Genomic DNA, 8880 nt, shown 5'->3' with positions numbered 1-8880 from the left:
CTCCAAATCCACTCGTACTTTTGGGGAAGACATTATCGGCTACCAAAGTAACATTTTCAATTAACAAAAAATATAATACTACAAAACGTGCTAATATACTTCAACTAGCCTAAGTGAAAAACAAAATGCGGTTCTTTTTGCAATAAATGCATATTTGCAATAAAACATTCCCCTTTTCAAAGCTACACTATATGTGTAGGTGTCTCCAACGCATGCAATTTAATCGAACGGATGCTTCACCTAAAATGCACCGCAATGCAAGTGATGCCTTTACTATTTAAGTTTGTATTCATAGTTTTACATGTTTTACAGTAAGTTGACTTAACTGTATTGTTATATAATTGTTGGCACACTTATAAACACTAAATGGGTAAAAATTGCAATAAATAGGCTTAGTTTTGGAGCCAAATGTTGGAGTTGGAATAAATACCTGTTTTTTTTTTGAGAAATAAAAGCTAAATGCTTGATCATTTTACAGCCACGTCATTTTCGTTATGCATTATTCGTTTTAAAACGCGCTGCAAAAGTTCACAACACAACCAAATGCAGAAACGCGCTGCAAATAACACAGACCACAACGGATATGTTTCCAGGGGAACCAAATAAGTGACGAACCCGGACGAACCGTATAACCGTAACAGAGCAACTCATTCACTGTTGTTTGGTGGGTTGGTAACAGACAGATTTTATCACTGAAGCAGAAACATTATCTATTACAAATTGTGAAATTGAAGAAATGCAGCTTGGTTTAGGCCTATATTTTAATAGTGGTTTCTTATAATAATATGATCTCATCGTGCTTCGAAAAGGCCACTGCTGTTAGCTCTCTTAGCTCTCAGCAGCAATAGAAGTACAAAATGCTGTTAGTCTCTGATAGTATCACGATAATAGCATTCAACATAAAGCATTTAATGCTTCATAAAACGTTCACAAAATCTATGATATTTTTAACTGCCGGTTAAAATATTAAATCCATATAGCCTACTACGGCATCTGCACACTTCCAGTATGCTGTTTCTAACTTGCACAGTTAAAACACGTGATGCATAAAACATTAGGTAGTTTAGAAAAAACAACGCTCAGTAGCACCATCAGAATATTATGGCATAAAAATGTCACATTGAAATAAATATTATGGATTAATGGCACATATATTTGTCATGATATATCTGATGGCAGCCAATGTGAGCGACGCTCCAGTGGCGCAATCGGTTAGCGCGCGGTACTTATACAGCAGTACGTTGCAGAGCAATGCCGAGGTTGTGAGTTCGAGCCTCACCTGGAGCAGTGTTTTTGAAATTTTTCTAATATTAACTTGGCCTAATGTTCAGCTGTCTAGCAGTAATTATAGGCGGAATAATAGGCCCGATTTAGAAAAATAAAACGTAGTTTGTTTTGGGGAGTTAACAGTTTTACAATTTAAACTGCTCAATGATATAAAACAACTTAATAAATAATGATTGAACAGTCAATTATTTGCATGTGTATTTATTTGCCGTTTCCGTTTGTTTAATACAATCTAAATAAATGATTCCAATGTTTTTCTGTGTAACCTGTTAATCTGATATTTTAATTTGTGAAATATGTTTATACATTTTATAGATTGTATTGTGATTTCAATTGAGTTGGTAGTAGTACCTCCGTCTAACAGCAGATTGCAGTCTAAGATCATCTAAAAGGCCTTTTATACATCTCGTTAACATAAAGCACTTACACGGGCCTGTCAGCTGGTGGCAGTGTTGTTCATGAATTTTATCAGATCTCTCTCTTGCTCCTTCAGTTCATGTAATTAATTTCCCTCTTGTTCACTTTTTCTTGGATGTTTAAATAAGATTTAATCTTACAGATCCACTGTCCACACATTTTACTAAATGTGGATTGTTTTAAACTTTATATTTTAGAAATAAGAAGAAAATTACAATTTATTTTCAACTTTTATTAACATTTCATTCTGTTCTGTTTTATTTACGTTTGAAGCACAGATCACTTTGACTTGTCAGACTTTTGACTGCCCTAGTGAAAAGTATACTTTATTGTATTTGTAATATATTCCCTGTTTTAATAGTACATTACAAATTTACTAATAAAAAAGGAATATTTTTAAATATACAAAAAGTATATTAGCAGCATACTTTTGACTATTTTCACAATACAATTTTTAACACACTTTAAAATATTTGTAATTTAGTATATTTTCTAAAAAAATATATTTTACACAAATATACTTGAAGTGAAAGTTCTGTTTATTTTTTATAAGTATATTTATTTGCACTTTTCTTAAATATATTTTATGCCTATTTTTTAACTATGTGCTGAAAATGATCATTGTAACAATGCATTGAAAGTATACTTTCAAAGTACATTATTAAATAACCTGAAGTTGTAGTATACTTTGTTAAATTATGGAATTTTTTAAGTGTATTTCTTCATGCTTGCAATTCACTTAATTGCTACTTTCAGAAAGTAATAAAACATATGATAAATGCATTGAAAGGCCATTTAAAACATTTTTTAATAAAGTGTATATGCTCTGCACAAAAGGCTAATTGTGATTTAAGTATTTTTAATACATTTATACAAAGTCACAGAGAGGTCCAACGTATAAACATCAATCCAATTTTATACCAACAGCACACCATTTGAACACAAGAAAATGTGTTCTACTGGACAGGAAGTTCAGCTACTGGATTGTGATGTCACAAGTACAGCCAAGTAAACACTGTCTATATTGCATGCACTGCTTTAATACATTATATCATAATCAGTGATCAAAAACTCGTAACATATCATTAATAATTTTAGGCAGAAATAAAGCTTAAAAACAACAATTGGCATTGACATCAGTAAAGCTGCAGAAGTAGTTCCCCAGGAGTCAGTTTTAGTCTCTTTCAATGTTGTTTGGAAGTGGAATGACATACAGTTTGTCCTTAGACCTAATCAGTACACATTTACGTTTGAGTGATTGCGGAGGGACAGCAAACACATTATTGGTGTGAGACACTTCATATATAAATGTTGAGGATATATTTAGCTGAGCATTTCTACACAACTTTCCTCTTTAACTAAAATACAGAATCTGTGGTCATAATTTCACAGAATGTTCCGTCACTTAACTGGACAACTGAATTGTTTCTCTTTTTAAGAGTTGTGCTCTTGCAGGAATGATAAAGAACTCCTCTACAAGTGAAACGGTCATTAAAAAAACCCTGAATTAACGGTGTCACCAGTAAAGTCTTCAATAGCCATCCTCTGCAGCACAGATGTGGTACCTTTCTTCGGGCAACCAAAACCTCTGACATTATCTTGAAACTTCTTTGACTTCTGTCTTAAGGCAGATCTATTTTGGAGTTTGTCAAAACAATTTTGTATGTTTTCATTAGCATTTGCCATTGTAGTCCCTGCTTTTGCTGAGAGAGCCCTCCACCTAAGGAATCTCTTAACTACTTGATCTAGCACATGCGTTGTTCCGTTGAAAAACTTCAGCAATGTTCCATTAAAAGATTCGAATGGAAATGTGGATGTTGCCCACAGCGGCCCCCAGTTTCGCACACTTGTTGCTAAGTGCATTAATAAATGCACATTGAAAGAAACATTTTTAGCACCATAAAGTTTCTCAAAGTTACGCACAAACTTTCGAAGACCTCGTTCTGCCATATCCACGTGGTTTGCTTTGATGGCATCATGAAGAAGAGTGTGCATTGAAAAAACTAATAAAAAAAGATAATTCTAGTATTTCTTTTTCAAAATACCACTCAAAACAGGCAAAGCATAAAACAACAAATAAGACCTCCATTCTAGATGCTTTCCAGAATTTTCGGTCTTTCAATGATCTTGGGCAGTGGTGTAGTCTAGTTCCCTTTCGTTGTCACTCCGAGTTCCGTCGGATGACGACGAATGGGGGTTTCGCTTAGAAAGCCTATCGACTTCGAGTATACAAAACGAGCCAATGGCAAGCAAATGCCATGGGTCTGCGGAATTTGCATGGCGCAACTCCGCCCCACCTCGTGGGAATAAAAGGAGAAAGCCGGCAATATGCAGATATGTTTTTGCTTCGGAGCCAAGATGTTCTCTTCACTCCTGCAGTCTATTCTCTGACTATCTTCGAGAATCTTCAAGACGAGCAGCTTCCAGTCGGTGTTGGTGTGATGGCGTGTTCCAGCGAGTTTCACATTCCTGCCTGCTGATCTGAACAGCGTGTGTGCTTCTCCCTGGGCGCTTCAGCACTGCTGCAAGCTTTTATCTCACAAAAAGAGCGTGCACGCGGCGCGTCTTTCTAAAGACGATCTGCCCGTGTATTTCTGAGTGCGGTAGTCTGATAGATTCAGCTGATGGGCACGAGCGCTGTTTTGACGTGTTTTGGCTTCGATCACGTTCGAGCAGCGTTCGCGGATGTGTCACGTTCTCTACGGGGAACATGACCATCGCAATGACGGTCAAGACTCAATGAGCTCCACCGAGTGAGAGTCCCCTCATCCACACCCCGATCTATTTTCTCCACGTGAGAGAATACTTTGGCTGGTGGCCAGGGTGACCTGAGATGGCTGGTGTGGAACTAAACCGCCGATTAATATCCGTGGTCCACACCCCTCTCTTTAACATTGCAACCCGCGCGGTTCTGAATGATTTAGCTGGTCAGAGCATCTCATTGCGGGCCGGCATCTCATTCAGTTCCCCGGCTGATGAAATCATGTCTATCGCCGCGTCACAAGGTGAGCTGGAGTCCTTTGGAAGTGAGGGCTCGTCTATGTTGCCACTCTCGGGTGTGCAACATAGCGAGTCTGATCCAGAGTTGACAGCTATGCTTCCCGGGCCGCCGCGAGTATCGGGCATGTGTGGATCACTCTGCCATGTCTCGAGCACTCAAGGCTGATGATTGGTTTTGGGGAGGCGAACCCAAATCCTTTCTACCCGGCTGTGCATGAAGAGGTTATGAGATCGTGAGAGTCTCCTTTGACTTTTGCGACTGCTCAGCAGCCTCTTCCACCTTCTCTGCCCTCGTAGAGGCCGCGGCCATGGGTACACTGGGGTTCCCCCCGTTGAGTGTTCTGTGGCAGCACATCTGTGCCCCCACAGCGCCTCCACCTGGCGTGGCGACCCTAAGCACCCCTCCAATGCCTGTAGGTTTTTGTCTACTCCGGTGGCAAAGACCTATAGAGCAGCGGACAGGCTGCCGTCTCACTGCATGTTATTGCCATCCTTTGGGGTGCTCAATGACATGCACGAGGGTAGGGCTGATTCAGGGCTCATCTAAGAGACTGCCTGCCGCCACCGACCTCGCTCTACGAGTGACGAAGGTGACCGCACGCTCCCTGTGTCAGGTGATGTCCACTTGTGTGGTGTCCACTGAGGCAGACGCTTACTCCGTTGCTCCGGCGAATTACTTCATTAATCCTTGTTTTATTGCTTTACCAGGCATTTATAAGCAAGCACTTTTTATTTTTATATCATGTGAACTTATCCACGAAACTATTCCTTATAAAAAACAATTAGATTGCTTTGATATCGCTACTTATATCCAACCTTTCGATTCTCGGCTACTAGCCTTTAGCCCGCTAACATTTCACGCGTGGCCTCGGCCGTCTAATATTACATCCTTTCACTGAAAGGACACGAGTTATATTTGACATTGCAGTCCTAAATTAGTACTGATAGTTGTAGTATCACTGCTAATTTACAGCTCATTTGTTATAATGGCGAACATATCGGATGCGTGTCTAACTTTACCTCTGAGTGCAGGTGAGGACACTTTCGAGCTATTCTCGGTGAATCTGGAGCTGGAATCCGTGGAGAAACAGATCCGTGGTCTGCTGGAAAAGCAAGCCGAGCTGTTGGATCGGCGATCAGCACTTGAAGCAGCACGCGCCGATGCTCACAAGTTAGTGGTTAGTAACTCTTTAACTCCGAGTTCGTCTACTCCGTGTGTTTCTCTGTCCAGAAGGACGCGATCATCTCGGGCTTCATTTACTCCGGCACCGACACAACACAATGGACCATGGATCACGCAGCGGAAGACGCGAGCCAGGACCAGAGCTACTCCTCCGCCCCTCCCGGTCTTCGAGATCTCCACTCGGAACCGCTTCTCCCCTCTTCGCGAGTCGAAACGCGACGACGCCGTGATCATCGGCACGTCCATGGTCCGCCATGTCCGTGCTACCTCAGGTAAAGGTAAGGTGCGCTCTCACTGCTTTCCTGGTGCTCGTGTTCTTGATATCGCTGCACAGGTTCCCGAAATCCTGACCGGGGACGAGCGCGTCGGAGCTGTGGTGCTGCATGCGGGAGGGAGCGACGTCAGGCTGCGGCAGACGGAGGTTCTGAAGAAGGACTACATGAGCCTGATCGAGACCGTACGCAACACAGCGCCTGAGGCAACGATCATCGTGTCTGGACCGCTTCCCACGTACCGACTAGGACAAGAAAGGTTCAGTAGACTATTTGCACTAAATGAATGGTTAATGTCACTGTGTAATGAACAGAAACTGCTCTTTGTAAATAATTGGAATCTGTTTTGGGAGCGACCCAGGCTGTACCGTGCTGATGGCCTGCACCCCAGCAGAGCCGGAGCGGCTGTTCTGTCGGATAATATCTCCAAGACGTTACGCACCAGATGACTAATAAGTCAAAATCCAAATCACAGTCTTTGCTGTCCAAACTTAATTGATATACGTAGTGAAGAACATTATATAGAAACTGTGTCTATTCCTCGTTTAGTGAAGCCAAACAATAAATCTAGTGCAGGATCTAGCAAAAATCTTATTGTAATTAAACCAGAAAATCTAAATATCAGTGAACAAAAAGAATTTCTAAAGCTAGGTCTTCTAAACATTAGATCGCTCACACCTAAAGCGGTTATTGTAAATGAAATGGTCACAGATAATAATTTCGATATACTTTGCCTTACTGAAACCTGGCTTAAACCAAATGAGTATTTCGGTCTAAATGAGTCTACTCCGCCAAGATACTGTTATAAGCATGAGCCCCGTCTGACTGGTCGTGGCGGCGGTGTTGCAACAATCTATAAAGATATTCTTAATATTTCTCAGAAAACAGGTCACAGATTTAATTCGTTTGAAGTACTTATGCTAAATGTTACGCTCTTAGATGTAAGAAAGAAATCCATATTATCTCTAGCCTTGGCTACTGTATATAGACCTCCAGGGCCATATGCTGAATTTCTAAAAGAGTTTGCAGACTTTCTCTCGGATCTATTGGTCAATGTCGATAAAGCAATAATTGTTGGAGATTTTAACATACACGTAGACAACAAAAATGATGCCTTAGGGGCTGCGTTTACAGATTTATTAAACTCCTTTGGGGTCAAGCAAAACGTCCGTGGTCCCACTCATCGTCTAAATCATACACTAGATTTAATTATATCATATGGAACCAATCCAACTGATATAGATATTATACCGCAAAGTGATGATGTCACTGATCATTACATGGTAACGTGCATAATACGTACTGCTGAAATATGTCATGTTGCGCCACGTTATAGACCAGGCAGAACAATCCTTCCAACCACTATAGATAGATTCTCAAATAGCTTACCTGATCTATCTCAGCTGCTCAGTGAACCCAAACAAACAGATGAACTAGAGGAAATGACTAGCAGTTTGAGCACCATTTTCACTAGTACATTAGATATTGTTGCACCAATTAGATTAAAAAAGGTTAAAGAGAAAACTAAAGCACCATGGTACAACAGTGTTACGCATGATATCAAGAGAGAAACTCGTAACCTAGAGCGTAAATGGAAACAAACTAATTTAGAGGTCTTTAGAATCGCGTGGAAAGACAGTATGTCACGTTATAAAAAGGCTCTAAAAACAGCCAGGGCTGAGCACCTCCGCAAACTAATAGAAAATAACCAAAATAATCCAAGGTTCTTATTTAACACCGTGGCTAGACTAACAAATAAACAGACATCACCAGAGCAAAATATACCGTTACAGTTTAGTAGTAATGATTTTATGAATTATTTCAATGAGAAAATAGAAAGCATTCGAAACACAATTATAAATGTACAATCCTCTATGGTCTCTTATGATTCAGCCTCAATTATCGTCCCTCAAGAACAACTACACCGCTTTGCAACGATAGGACAGGAAGAGCTAAATAAACTTATTATTGCATCTAAACCAACAACATGCTCATTAGATCCAATACCCACTAAACTACTGAAAGAAGTGTTACCTGTAGTGGAAGAGCCTCTTCTTAATATTATTAACTCGTCTCTATTCTTAGGTCATGTTCCAAGAATATTCAAGTTGGCAGTAATAAAACCTCTCATTAAGAAACCGCAACTAGATCCAAATAACCTAGCAAATTACAGACCCATTTCAAATCTTCCATTTATGTCCAAAATACTAGAAAAAGTTGTATCCGCTCAACTGTGCTCTTTTTTGCAAGAAAATGATATCTATGAAAAATTCCAGTCAGGATTCAGACCGCATCATAGTACAGAAACTGCGCTAGTTAAAATTACAAATGATTTACTTTTAGCTTCTGACCAAGGCTGTATCTCAATACTAGTCCTACTTGATCTTAGCGCCGCGTTCGACACTATAGATCATAAAATACTCTTGGATCGACTACAAAACTACACTGGTGTTCAGGGACAGGCATTAAGCTGGTTTAGATCGTACTTATCTGACCGTTATCATTTTGTCTCTTTACACGGGGGAAAATCAAAGTTAACGTCAGTAGACTACGGAGTACCGCAAGGATCGGTGCTAGGCCCTCTGCTATTCTCAATATATATGCTGCCACTTGGTAATATTATAAGAAAACATGGAATTAATTTCCACTGTTATGCTGACGACACTCAATTATATATTTCATCACGACCAGATGAAAACATTACCTCATCTAAATTGACAG

General features: G+C 40.0%; 1 non-coding gene across 1 annotated transcript; it reads left to right on the top strand.

Moving 5' to 3' along the window:
• The first annotated feature begins 1193 nt into the window (after nt 1-1193).
• On the top strand, nt 1194-1287 carry trnai-uau (transfer RNA isoleucine (anticodon UAU)). The gene is made up of 2 exons: nt 1194-1231; nt 1252-1287. It is a non-coding gene; the product is annotated as a tRNA-Ile (tRNA).
• The last annotated feature ends 7593 nt before the right edge of the window (nt 1288-8880 follow it).

This window comes from Rhinichthys klamathensis, unplaced genomic scaffold (assembly GCF_029890125.1).
Source record: "Rhinichthys klamathensis goyatoka isolate OS25496 unplaced genomic scaffold, OSU_Roscu_1.1 h1tg000003l_1, whole genome shotgun sequence".
Classification (NCBI taxonomy): Eukaryota; Metazoa; Chordata; class Actinopteri; order Cypriniformes; family Leuciscidae; genus Rhinichthys; species Rhinichthys klamathensis.
Note: the sequence above shows the minus strand (reverse complement) of the source record. Positions and strands in the feature narration are given on the sequence as shown.